Source organism: Sarcophilus harrisii, chromosome 4, assembly GCF_902635505.1.
Source record: "Sarcophilus harrisii chromosome 4, mSarHar1.11, whole genome shotgun sequence".
In the NCBI taxonomy this organism is placed as follows: domain Eukaryota; kingdom Metazoa; phylum Chordata; class Mammalia; order Dasyuromorphia; family Dasyuridae; genus Sarcophilus; species Sarcophilus harrisii.
Window position 1 is genome coordinate 272,572,641 of NC_045429.1, and position 12,946 is coordinate 272,585,586.

At 40.8% G+C, this 12,946-nt stretch overlaps 2 long non-coding RNA genes across 3 annotated transcripts in view; one reads left to right on the forward strand and one right to left on the reverse strand.

The window, feature by feature from the left end:
• Positions 1 to 4,394: 4,394 nt before the first annotated feature.
• Positions 4,395 to 6,576, reverse strand: LOC116423196. Its single transcript, XR_004233696.1, has 3 exons — positions 6,381 to 6,576; positions 5,504 to 5,615; positions 4,395 to 4,943 (listed from the first exon to the last, which is right to left on the reverse strand). It is a non-coding gene; the product is annotated as an uncharacterized LOC116423196 (long non-coding RNA).
• Positions 6,577 to 6,680: 104 nt separating this feature from the next.
• LOC116423197 overlaps positions 6,681 to 12,946 on the forward strand; it is a 90,007-nt gene continuing 83,741 nt past the window's right edge. For both annotated transcript variants that reach the window (XR_004233697.1, XR_004233698.1), the window contains exon 1: positions 6,681 to 6,715. This is a non-coding gene — a long non-coding RNA (uncharacterized LOC116423197). The remainder of the gene's footprint in view (positions 6,716 to 12,946) is intronic.

The window sequence follows — 12,946 nt, forward strand, 5'->3', positions numbered from 1 at the left end:
CTTCACCCCAATTTATCATTCCTCTTTATTCCATTATAATGGAGTGCCTACCCAGTGCCTGGCACACAGCAGGCACTTAATAAAGACTTGTTTCCTTTCTCCTCCCTCCCTTTATGATCATCACTGTCTATTAGTAGTTCTCTAGTCCTTTCCTCTGCCCTCTTTTATTTTTTTAATTTATTTTTTATTAAGCTTTTTATTTACAAAATATATGCATGGATAATTTTTCAGCATTGACAATTGCAAATCCTTTTGTTCCAATTTTTCCCCTCCTTCCCCCCCCCACCCCCTTCCCCAGATGGCAGGTTGACCAATACATGTGAAATGTGTTAAAGTATAAATTAAATACAATATATGTATACATGTCCATACAGTTATTTTGCTGTACAAAAAGAATCGGACTTTGAAATAATGTACAATTAACCTGTGAAGGAAATCAAACATGCAGGGGGACAAAAATAGAGGGATTGGGAATTCATAGTCATCTCCCAGAGTTCTTTCCCTGGGTGTAACTGGTTCAGTTCATTACTGCTCTATTCTCTGACCTCTTTTAAAACCATCACTGACTGGTTCAATAATCACATCTACTTTCTTATATTAGGGTGGGGTTCATTTAAGTATGGTGACTTGAGGTTACCTACAGCAGCTAGGTTATTTTCTTATTAGCTCTTTGCATACTTGAGACTTCAGCTCCCTATTATCCTTGTGGGGAAAAAAGATTATGAAATTGCGTTCTAGCCTTCCCAGTCCAAAGATCATTCTTACTGAGAGGTAGAAATAAAATGAGAGTTGAGCAGCTGTGCCTTCTTTTAGTGACTGTTACTATCTCCCCACACCCCGTCTAGCACCAGAAGCAGCCCTATCCTTTCTTTGATCGTACTCTCTTCTCCAATCTGTTTGTCTTCTAGATAGATAACACAGCACTTGATAGATATTTGACCTGGAGTCAGGAAGATATAAATTAAAATACAGTTCGGCTTTATGATAAATGTAAATTGTATGTTAAAGTAAACTCAATTGTAAAGTGGGCATGGTAAGAGTACCAGTTACCTTACAGGATTTCTTGTGAACTATTTATAAAGTACTTAGCACAGTACCTAGCACATAGTAGGTGCTTAATAAATGCTTGTTGGTCTTCTCTTTCTCTATTTTTTTTTCACTGTTAATTATTCTTAGTTTTCCTCTTGAGTCAAGAGTCGAGCACACTTTATGCTCTTCTTAAGAGGGCTATGTGCCATGCTTTTGTATTCATCTATCATTATTTATGCTTGCTGCTGTCTTCCATATATATGTCTTTTAAACATGAGTTTCTTATATATCCACATTGGTCTCTTAAGCCAATTCCTCTTTCTTTTCATCATCAGAATTGTTTCTTTTCTTGTAAAATTTTTATCCCTTTTGGGAACCCACTAATCTTTTTTTTTTTTTTCTGAATCCTTTGAAATTGACTCCCTCAAAATCTGAAGGACATGGCAGGCTATATTTTGGACTTTCCTTCTCTATCAGAAATTCTAAGATGAAGTGGTCACTCCCTTCCAAGGCTTTCATTAATTTTTTCCCCCTAGTCACAAATTCTTTCTTTTGAGTAAAAGTCATATCTAGATTAGTTTCCCCTCCTCCTCATTTGCATCTTTTGAAGGGTGAAATAATTCAGGTAATTCAAGAATTATTTAGTGGTTGTGCTTGAGCAGAAAGCAGAGGCTTTTGCAATTGGAATCCCCTCTTACTATGTGCCAGATTGTGATTTATTTCCTGAATTCCTCATCTATTTCCTTGTTCTGTCCAGGTGGTCTGGAGTTTATTCTGATGACAATCTCATTTCTATTTATGTCTCCATTAATTTTCACACAAGTGCATTCATTGGTTCCAGCATTTCCTCATGTGTCCATATCTTCTTAATAAAAGCAGTACTATTACTACTATTCTCTCCACGTCTCATTTTCTTTATCTATATTGTTCTTTTTCATTTTGTTATATATTACAGGACAATATTCTTGTGTCTCAGTGATACTGATAATTATGAGATCAAATTTACCTCCTTGCACTAAAAACTCTAGTTCAACTTGCTTATTAAACATATTTTGTGCATTTGTGTATAGATATCTGAGGTCATGAGCAACTAAATGGCTCAGTGGATAGAATGCAGTACTGGAATCTGGAAGATTCATATTTTTGAGTCCAAATCAGATGTCAGACACTAACTAGCTTTATGTCCTAGGAAAGTCACTTAACTTTGTTTACCTCAGTTTTCTCATCTGTTAAAATGAGCTGGAAAAGGACATGGCAAACTGTTCTAGTATCTTCATCAAGAAAACTCCAAAGTGTGGTCAACAGAGTTGGACACAATTGAAAAATAACTAAACAACCACAAAAATCTGTGGTATTTTTCTTGGTAGCTGCATGGCTATATCTTTGAATTGTAATTTAGCAACTGTCCATGATTATATAGCTTGATGGATAGACACACATGGAGTTTTCTCCTTTCTTTTCAGATTAAATCCCTTTTGAATAGATTTGCAAAATAACTAGTCAGACAAATACTCTCTTTACCAGCCCTTGGTAAAGGCACTCCATCTCAGATTGGGGGTTTCTTAGTCCGATATAAACTGTATTCCTTGCACACCTTTATTTTAACTAGATGTTCACACTTTTCAAAACTGCCTTTTTTTCTAAAATCTTTGCCATTGACTTGTAGAAATGATTAAAATACTGCCTCCGTAAGATTTTCAGGTTTTTTTTTTACATAAAATGTTATAATCTTTAGCAATATTATCTAGATTCCTTCTGACAATATTATTTATAGTTATAAAATCACTGTGAGTGGGGAGTAGGCATCTGCTGTAGTGTCCTAGGAGCTTCTCCGTCATATTTTGGATATATGTCCTCGAAAGAGCAGCCTTTTGTTGTTATCAGACCAACAAATAACTATATTAGTATCTCTATCAGTAGGGTTACCAATTACCACTGTTTACTCTGTCTTTTCCTGACCCTAACTGAATGATCTCTTATCTAACATTGCTCTGAGAGCTAGCATCATCATTGACTGAAGTGGAAACAGCTGCTTGTTCCTTATGGGGTCTAGCTTCATCTTCAGGAAGAGCCTCTTATTTGCTGCTAAGCTGCAATTTCAATGGCCTTCATTCTTCCCTTCTCTTCTCTACGATTTCTTTCTCCCTCCCTCCCCCACCTCCTATCTGTCTGTCTGATTCTCTTTTCCTCTCTCTTTCTCACCTGCCCCTTTCCTCCCACCACCTTCTTTAAAATAATTCTTTTTTCTTTCTGATAATCTGAGAATCCCTAACCCTTTTCTTTAACTTCTTTTCTAGGAAGAAGACCAGTTTATACTTTGTACAAAGATCAATTACTTGATTTTGACAGAAATATGAAATTTGCATTCAAATCACTGCAAATTCTAGTTGGAGGGCTAAGATTGAGGTTCCTCTGTTACTTATCACTCATGGTAGCCCCATCTATATTTTATTTACCTTACCAACTCCCTTTCTCTTTTTTTCCTTTTTCAGCTCTGCCTTTTTCTTCCTTTTCCTCTGAGTTTTTCTCTTTGAAGTCTTTTTCTCTGAAAAATGAAAGATGGGCTAGACCAGGGTTTCTTAAATTTGTAACACTCATCATTCCTTTTCACCTGAGAAATTTTTTGCTTTTCCCTGATTTGTTATATAAAATAGGTGTACAAATCAAACATTTTCTAATAAATAATTTTGGGACTCTCACATTCAGGTGCAGAATCCCATATGGGGTTGCCACCCATAATTTAAGAAGCTGGGGGCTAGACTACCACTTCACTCTTTTTGAGCTATCAATTTAGGATCCTTTATCTATGGTCCTTCAGTGCTAGATCCTACTTTTTCAACTTTGAAGAATCCTCCCAACCCTTGCTTCAATTTTTCCTCAAGTCCTGCCATAGTTTATCCTCTCCAAATTCAAACTCTGGCTTTCTTTGCAATTCTCAAACCTTTACTTTCTTCACAATTTCCTTTTCTTCAGCTCAAAGTCTTTTCCTGCTCCTTCTTCAGTCTAATCTTTTCCTCATCTAAATGGGAAGCAGAATATTTTCTTAGTTTCCACATCTGTAAAATAAGAGGACTTGATAATTTAAAACTTTTAATTATCACCCAATTTGAAATTCTGGGATTCTCAACTATGTGACCTTGCCAAAGTCACAACATCTCTCAATGTTTTCATTTGCAAATAACCTTAAATGCAAGCCACATGTAATACTTGGATGAAATGCTTATTCTATTGAACCACCTATGATGATCAAATAATATAATAATCACCAAGTATTAGACGCACATAAAGTGTTATTTTTTTAAATCATTTCTATACATGATGAATTCAATTATGCTCTTCTCAGTCACAAAAGAAAGACAACATTGTTGCATCAAATACTACACTTTATTTTAAGGGGATTGAAGATAGGAGAAGGAGAAGGCAAAGAGGACTGTTTTTTCTTTCTCCACCTCGGAAAGCTGGAACCTAGACATTCAATAGGAGGGTTGTGAACCCTTGGAGGATTGGTCTTAGGGATGGTAAAATGAAAGGGTTGGGGCCAAACAGGCAGTGGGACTAATTGTCGTATGGGTGGAGGGTTTCTCGGAGCTTGAGATCTCCTCCCAGAAGGAGGAGCTGGAGATCCAGTCTGGGTTGTTGTGTGAAAACCCGATGGAGTTGCAAACCTAGTTGGTGGTTGGACCATGGTAGGTCCTGATTCGGGGGTGGTGGCTCGGGAAGTGGCTGAAGAGGGGCGGGAGTTCAGCACAGACTTTGATCTCAGGACACATCCACAAAAACAGGGAGCAAAAATAGGTGGTAGAAAAGAGTCGACATCACGTCTTTGCCCACTTGGATCCAGTCCTGGTGGGTTACCTAAGGGAATGCCTAGTTCTGTGAGCTCTTGCTCCAAGTCTTCAAGTATCCATCCCCTCCTATGAAATATGAAATGGGGGAGCAGGGAGGAAGAAAGGTGAGATTTGTATCTTAGACACAGGGAGAGAGGTAAGAAAAAGATTAGATGATAAGGACTAGATCTGTGATTTTATTAGTATAGTTATCCCTTCCACATGGTGACTTTTCCTATATATCATGGGTTGGCATAATAAATTAAATGAGAATTTGGAGGGGTTGTAGAAGCTGAAATTGGCACAAAAGCCAGCAGATGACAGGAAAAAAGTTTAGAAACTCAGAAATGCATAATATATATGTATAATATTATATAATATCAATCCAAATTTTATAATAAGGTACTGTACTATAAACACCTCATAAAAGAAAAAAAAATTCAGACTTCTCTGGTACAAAGAGAGGGCCAAAAAATTTATGTGTTTTTTCCAGATGGTGGGGTGCTGTGCCCCTAACCCCCATGATATGGAAAGGAATAACTATATATGTAACTACATGTGGAAACTCTTTCTACCAGCAGACAGAAGGAAAGGAAGTTAGCTGGAGAATGAGCTGTCCATACCTACCTTGAACTGTTCATACATACCTTGAGCTCTTCCGGGATAGCGGGGCTTCTTCCTCCAGCAGTAGCCCATAGTCAAAAGGAGGCTGGTATCTTGCATGGTCCCCACTCATTTTCTTTTAAAGAGAGAAGTGAACTAAGAGAGGAATTCTAAAGGTTAGAAGAATGGAAGTGGAAAATAGAACTAAATAGGAGCTTCTGATCTACATTTCATCTCCCATTTCTGAACTTTGTTCAGGTTTCTCCATACTCTTCCTTCAAAATTTATCTCATTTTACAACCTTTTACATAAGGGAATTGCGCTTTTTTGTGTCATGAATCTCTTTGGAGACTTGTGAAATTCCTGTAATATCTTTATGGTTTTAAAACGCATAAAATAAAAAACACAGGATTACAAAGGAGTAAAATTTAAATATAGATGCATTTTTTCATCCAAGTTTATGCACCTAGTGACATCTGGGGGACTAGGGGGTTGTTCATAGACCTTAGGTTAAGAATTCAGTTTTACATGAAATTTTCCTGGATACTCCCACAATTGCTAGTGCCCTCCCTCTATAATTAATTACTTTGTTTTATAAATCATTTATTTATTTATTTATTATTTATATTTTCCACACATTGCACATATTTATATATATGTTCTTGTTAGAAAGTAAAGACTAGGTATTATTCCATCATTTATATTTGTATCCCTAGTGTCTAGCACATAATAAGTATTCAATAAATGCTTGTTGATTTATTAATTTTGAACTCTGGGAAAATAAGGAAAGGAGGACTCTTGATGGTCCAAAATCCTCTCCATCTTTCTAGCATAAGCATTTCACCACCCCCTTCCCCCTGAACCCACCATCTACCCTATGGCTTCTTGACCTTTATTCTCATATTCCATGGAACTACTCACCAAATGGATTAACTTTGTTCTTTTCTGGCTCAGTGTTTCTATTCATGCTGTCTTGAAGGCTTTTCTTCTACTTCTCTCTTTGTGAGAAGCTCTTTTAGGGCCTAGATCATACTACCCCCATGAAACCTTTCTGAATAGCCCATCAGAAAGGTTCTTCCTGACCCCTTGCATTCAGATAGTATTTATGTGTATCTTCCTTAGAGATCATATTTATGGTTTGCAAAATGATTGCCTCACAACAGCCCTATGAGGTAGGCACTGCAATGATTGTTATCCCAGCAGAGCAGACAGGGAGGACCACTGAGGCTGAGAGAAGTGAAGTGAAAGGGTTCAAGGTAAGTAAGTAAGTAAGTCTGGGGGTTTTTAACCATATATCCGACCAAATCCAACTCAGTATAATTCAATCCAACCCAACAAACATTTATTAGGTGCAGAACTACATGTGCCCATTTTATGTAAGATCTTGTTCTTGGTGCTGGGGATACAAAGACAATGAAAACCTTGCCACTGCTAGATATATTCACCTTTAAGGAAATCAGAGACTTCAAGGGTCTCATATATACCAAAATATTCATAATGGCACATTTTGTTGGACAAAGTACTTGGAAACAAAATAGATGCCTATCAGACGAGAAACGGATAAGCAAATTGTGGTACATAGATATAATGGAATGTTCTAAGATATATTATGATGTAAGAAAAGATGAACATAAAAAAAAAAAGAAAAAGAAAAGATGAACATGCTGGGGGCAGCTAGATGGCTCGATAGATAGAGAACTGTGTGACTCTGGGCACTAGAACCTAAATTGTTGTTGAATGTGATGATTCATCATAAATATGATGAAGGCAGAGAAGCATGGGAAGATTTTATGAACTAAAAAAAAATAAGTAGAATCAGGAAAATACCATATAAAATTACAATTAAAATTTGAATGAGATATTCTTAAACTGGGCAACTGAACTTTAAAAAAATTTTTTTTAATTATTTGATTTTTATATGATTGTTTTCCTTTGTGATTCTATATATTTTATTTTAGGCATTTAGAAACAATATTCTGGGCAAGAGGTTCAGAGGTTTCACAAATCTACCAAAGTGCAAGATATAAAAAAATGTTAGGAACCCCAGATGTAAATGGAGACCACAGCAACAACAAAGAAAATGAGCCCTGTGTAATTAGAGTGGCTAAGTCTGACTCTGGAAAAGAATTGAGAAAATTCACCTGCCTCCTTTCTTTCGAAGGTAGAAGGACTATGGGTGTGGAATATTTCTTATACATTCAGATTTCATGGATATGGACATATATAAATATAGATAGAAAGAAGCATATATAGGTACTGCTATTTACTTTCCTCTTTAAGTATGTGTGTGTGTGTGTGTGTGTGTGTGTGTGTATATATATATATATATATATGTAAAGAAAAAAAATATGTCTCCATTCCTTCCATACACACATATACATATGCAGCCAGGTGGCCCAGTGGATAGAGTTCTGGACCCGAAGTCAGGAAAACTCATCTTCCTGAGATAAAATCTGGCTTCAGACACAATAGTTGTATGACCCTATTTGGCTCAGGTTCTTCTTTTGTAAAATGAGCTAGGGAAGAAAATGGCAAAGTACTCCAGTATCTTTGTTTAAAAAAAAAAAAAAAGCCCAGGTGGGATCACAAAGATGTGGGCATGACTAAAATGATAGAACAAGAAAAATTATTTATATCTATATATACATACACCAAAATGACAAAACAAGAAAAAATGTTTACATATATCTATATACCTATCTTTCTATTTCTATATATCTATGTAGAAATGAAAGTGATGTAAAAACAAAAGATATCAATAAAAAACAGTCCTTACCTTCGAAGGAATCTATACAAACGTAGATGTGACATGTGAATAAATATATACCTGACAATTTAAGGAAGGAGATCACTAACAACCAGAGGATGAGAATAGGCTTCTAAAGCACTAGAGCTGTCTTTTCACCTAGATTGAAAACTTTCTCAGAACAGTGGAGACCTTTTTATTATACATCTCTGAATTTTCTACAGAGCTTAGCACTTATTATTGAGTCCACAGCAGATGTTTCTGCTGAGGCTGAATGAATGAATAGCAGATCCAGTCAACCCCATCCTACACATCTTTGGGGATGGGATGGGATGAAGGAGATCAAAGGGAGAAGGAAGCAAGAGGAGAGTAGGTACAGTAGAAAGGCGATGCATTTGGAATCATAGGATCCCTGTTCAAACTTCCTTGACTTCTTAATACATGTTCAAGAGCTTGAGAAAATCACCTAACTCAGTTCCAGTTTCTTCACTTATAGAATGAGGAGTTGGACAAGACATCTTTGAAGGTTTCTTCCAATTCAAAATCCATGAGACACACACACACACACACACACACACACACACACAGAGAAATAATTAATAAATGTTCCTTGAATTTCACTTAACTAGATTATTGATGACTCCCACACCACTTCCCTTTGTATAGATAACACAGAATACATATGGGGCAGCTAGGGGGCGCAGTGAATATAGAGCACTAGCCCTGAAGTCAGGAAGACCTGAGTTCAAATCCGACTTAATACTTCCTAGCTGTGTGAGTCTGGGCAAGTTACTTGACCCCAATTGCCTCAGGAAAAAAAAAATATATATAGGACCATAGATTTGGAGTTGAAGACAACCTAGTGTGAGCTAGGGTGGAAGCCAATTTACTTCTCATAGCCTCAGTTTCCTCCTGTGTAAATGGGACAATAATAGTACCTGCTTCACAGATTTGTTAAATGAGATGCAAAGCACTTCACAAGCTTTACTTAGGCTATCATCAAAATGAGAGAAATGGGCTAGAGCTCTTAAATATTCCCTTCCAGCTGAAAAATTCTATGAATCCTGCTACAGCTTTTCCTGCAAGCTCATCTTTCAGAAGTGTCTGGGTCTCACTAGCTTAAGCTTCCCATTATTGACCTGAGATCAACTGTTGTGTGGTGGAGAACAAAGAATTAATTTCTTTTTGCTCAGGATTTCCCACATCCCCCAGGATTGTCAGACATGTTAACTTAACCCTCCAGGCCTCTGAAGTCTTTTAGGAATGGGGCTATAATAAGGGGTGGAGGTAAGGATGAAGTTACAAACTTCTCAGTGTCCAGGCTTAATACTTGTAATGCCCCAACTCAATGAACAGAAGTCCTCTGCCTTTTCCATCACAAGCCCTACTGGAAATGGTTTGCCAAGATGAGCTCAGCACCACCCCATTACTTCTGCTGTGAGAAGTCAAATCAGCCGAAAGAAAAGAAATAGAAGAGTAGAGATGGGGGTGGGGGTTCAACCAGGATTGAACCTGAGAGGCAATTTGTTTTTAATGCTGTCCAAAGATCCTGGGTCTTTGAGTAGTCCATTAATTGCTACCCAGATTAAGTGGGCCCGGACAGGTCTATCGACCTCTCCCTTCAGTTTTCTTTATTGGTAAAATGGATGTGGGTAGTTTGCACTATATATACCTCACAAGGCTGTCTTGAGAACAGCGCCTTGTAAATTTTGAAGCGCTATAGAAATGGGAACTATTATCAAGAGTAATTCCAGCCGTGGTTGTATAGGTAATTGCAGCCCAGCAGACCAGTCTGCTTGTCTCATTGCCACTGTTAACACGCTCTTTCCCTCTCCCCTTCGCTCGTAGCTCTGTGTCCCAGCCCTTGGCCCCCTCCCGGGGACGCTTAACCCTGTTTACAGGAATGGGAATTTGCATGATGAAAATAACCCGGGCTCGGGCCGCTATTTTACTGCCTTTGGCACGGGGCTCGGAAAAAGCGGCTGCATAGTCAATTACTGGAATTTTTAAACACAAATAATATTTTATGGGATCAGCGGGCTGGCGCAGCTCCTCCGCCCACGAACAAGCCTCATTGTGCTCGCAGGCTCCGACGGCCGCCAAAGCTGGGCCCGGCCTGGGCAGGTGCAGCGGCGGGGCCTTAGCAGGGATCTGGGCGCCACCCACCCTTCATTGCAACCCCTGCCTAGGGAAGGGGCGAGGATTCAGTGGAAAAGCTAGGAGGTCCAGTAACAACTTACTGCTGTGGAGCGGACCTAAGATGGGTCTAGTGGCTAGAAAAGAATGGCTTTTTAAGACCAAGATTCTGCATCTTTCAGCGCTCCCCTCTATTCCTCCCCTCCCCATCTCTTGGGCTCACCTGCAGTAACTGGGCCCCAGCTCAGCCTGGAAGCTGTTAGCTGGTAAAGCGGGAACGCCCAGTCCGGCCTCTCCCTGACTCCCTCCCCACCGCTCCCCCTTTTCCCCCCGCCCGACTCTGGCGGGCTCCCCACCTCTCTGGCACTGGGGCCAGCCGCGCCGCGCCGCCTCCGGAAGGCCGGCTTCCCGGAACGGCCCGAGGGCGTCGGGGAATCCGCGCTGGGGCGCAAAGCCCAGGACTCTACCCTTCCCTCCCACTCCACCCCCTCTCTGGTGCCCTAGGGGACAGGATGCTGTCCCCCTTCTCGGGGAGATTGCTTTAGAGGTGAAAGGGAGGCCAGATTGGTCCACAAACTGGGGAGAAATTCCTACAAGGAGCTCAAGGCGCCCAGACAATCCTGGAGACTGGCCAAGGGAACCCCAGAAGCGACTTAATTAGGTGCTTACGCTTCCAATATTCAGGTTGACTGGACACTTGAGTTTTTGTCCTTTAGAATCACTGAATGTTAGGGCCTGAAGCGACCTTGGAACGAGTAAAGTCCCCAAACAATCTGTAAATTGTCGAAGCTGGAAGGAATTTTTAGAACATAGAATGTTGGAACACAGAAAATAGATATTATTGTCTACTACACGAAACTTTGGGATCTTAGGACATGGAACGTTGAAATTCGAAAGACACAATTTCAAGATCCGAAGGGACCTTAAAATATAAACCAGTTGGAGGACTTAGAACAAAAAATATCTCTGGTGGAAGGGGCCTCAGACCTTGCGAGTCACTGGCCTCGAGTTTTTTTTTTTTTTTTTTTTTTTTTTTCATTTGGAAAATGACGGTGTGAGACACTAGAATCCCTTCTCCTTCGAAATTCTGTAATTCCACGAAATGTCGAAACGTGGAATTTAGAAGCACGGAACAAGACCGTCAGAGCTCATTTTGCAAAAGAGGAACCTGAGGGGTAGAGTGAAGGAGGAGCCCAGGGTCATCCATCGAATTAGTAGCAGATCCTGGCAGGACCTAGTCCAAATATCTTTCCATCACAGAGTGCCTAAGACTCCGTTTCTCATTCTATCACCCACAACCCAGTTCCAGCGCCAAGATTCCTCTCGCACCCTCCCACTACTTCACTACCACCTCTCCCCCTTCCCCCCACCCTGCAAAACTCAGGGTTAAGCAGGAGCAGGTGTTCAGCCAGATGCCGATGACCACCCTCCTCCCACCACCTCCCAGTCTTGTCCGCCAGCCCGCCTCCTCCCCCGCCCACCAGCTCTATACCAAACAGACCCAAATAAAAGTGCTATTGTTGCTTGGGCTTTCCCCCACCCCCTTCTCTCCTCCACCACCTGGAGCAAAGCCTGTTTGCCTCTTCACCTGCCCCGGGGTGGGGCGGGGGTTAGGGGGAAGTGAAGCTGCCGGCTCTAGGAGTCACCCGGGAGGGGGACATCCGCTCGGCTCCTCCTCCCCTCTCCCACTCTAGTATATTAGGCTCCGTTCTAGGGACCAGAGAGAAACTCTTCACTCTCTCTGTCCCGCGGTGCAAGAGACTAGGACGAGAAGTTCTTCGTTATGTACACTGATCATTGAACTTCCCGGGCACCCGGCAGTACACTGTATAACTTCTCTCCCTCTGCTATTTGTCTTCGACTCCCTTCTCTTCTCCCCAAGCTAGTCGAGTTCATCCTCCGATATGCAGCTAATATGCAGCCAGGCAACAAAGTAATAGAACCCATAAGTGTAACTGTAAATCTCTTCCACCCGTACCCCACCTCGGTCCAAGTTTCCACCTTGTGCAATTCGTGTTTTGAAAGAGAGAAGATCCCTTAATCTTCTTTTGCTTCTCCCCAGTTCCACTAGTTCCCTTTCCTCTCCTCCACCGTCTTCCACCACCATCACTCCACCCCCCTTCCCCAAGCCGGCGGCTAAGCTGCAAGGTTAAATAAATATCTGACTGCAGCTTAAGGAAACGAGTCAAAAAGAGTTGCAAGAGAAGAAATCCAGATCTCCTTTGGGACCCTTTCCCTGCCCGCCCGCCCGCCCGCCTGCTTACCCACCCGCCACCGCTCCTCCCAGCCTCTGATTTACGAAGAGAGACGTCCCCACCCTAAATTCTGACAACCACTACTGCCCATTGCCTCGAGATTTCTCTACACTCCCGGCTCTAAGACCTTGAGGACTTGGAAAGACTGCTCTGCCTTAGATTTGGGACTACTTCCCTAACCACAGTTTGATGACCTTATTTCCCTCTTATTCATCTCTTATTTACTGCACAAGAGTAAACGTCTGTAAACTAGTGGAGGGATTCCACTGTACTCCTGAACTCTAGCCCTCCTAGTTCTACCTTTATTGGGGCGTGAAGGGGAAGGTGGGGAAAGAAGGGAGAAAGGAGCG